Consider the following 1,064-nt stretch of genomic DNA (forward strand, 5'->3'; position numbering starts at 1 on the left):
TGTTTCTGTATTGGGAGATATTGTAGTAGTGTCATGTATATTGCTCGAGTCGCTGGCGCTATGGCAATTGCCTTGTCGCCAGACTCTTCTTCACTCAACAACAGCATTTCTCTCCATGTAATACGAGACACCGGGAACGGCGCAAAGACGACTCAGCCTCGCAGTGCGGTACTGGTTCTCAACCGGATCCACAATACCCCTACTTACACCATCTCGGTGCTGACACACTAATTCCAGGTTGTCTGCACAGCCTCCCACTGCGATCCCGTCAACCTCCTCGTTAGGGCATCCACCCCGGGGGCGACGTCTATCCCGAGAGTCGCCATCAACACCAGGGGTCGATGTCCTGTGGTATGTCCCTTGTGCGACATCGCAGGCTGCTGTTGGAGGGCCCTTTCATTTTAGGGGTTCTTGCTGATTCTGGATTTGTGCTTCCGGAGGAGCAAGACGTCGAAACACGCTGACAGGAGAGTTGTTAGTCTGATGTGGTAGTAGCATATTGTAGTTGCCACTAGCGGCCTTCCCAGTCCTTTCATGTTTACCAATAAAAGAAGAAAAAAAGAAGCTATTATGACCAGCCACAAGGTTTTGTTTTCTGTCTACTATGCTAAACGACACTCCCACGCCGCTCCTAAAGATAAAAGAAAAACAGATGGGAATGCTTGTATAGAACATACCACCTAACTAGTCGACTCCAAGTGGATCCTGACCACCTACAGAAGGGCCTTTGTGACTTTCAAGAGGACTCAAGCTACCGGCGAAACAACCCCGGCCACCTACAAAAGGGCTCTAGTGATCAACAAGAGGAATCCGACGACCTACTTCAGGAAGACGGAGCAACTTTCAAAAGGTATCTGGGATCCTACAAGAGGACTCTGGTCACCAGCAAAGAAATTTTCAAAAGAGACCGAGGATTCGCGGCAGAAGGCTTTGTGTTATGAATCAACAGGTTGTGCTTCTCTGCCCAGTAAGAGTTTTGCGTTGCGGTCTCCGTGAGTGCATAAAACTACGCAGGAAGAATGGAGCCGAGGTCGAAATGCTTAGAAGTCGAAGAATGCACAGGA

Source organism: Penaeus chinensis, chromosome 11, assembly GCF_019202785.1.
Source record: "Penaeus chinensis breed Huanghai No. 1 chromosome 11, ASM1920278v2, whole genome shotgun sequence".
NCBI lineage: Eukaryota > Metazoa > Arthropoda > Malacostraca > Decapoda > Penaeidae > Penaeus > Penaeus chinensis.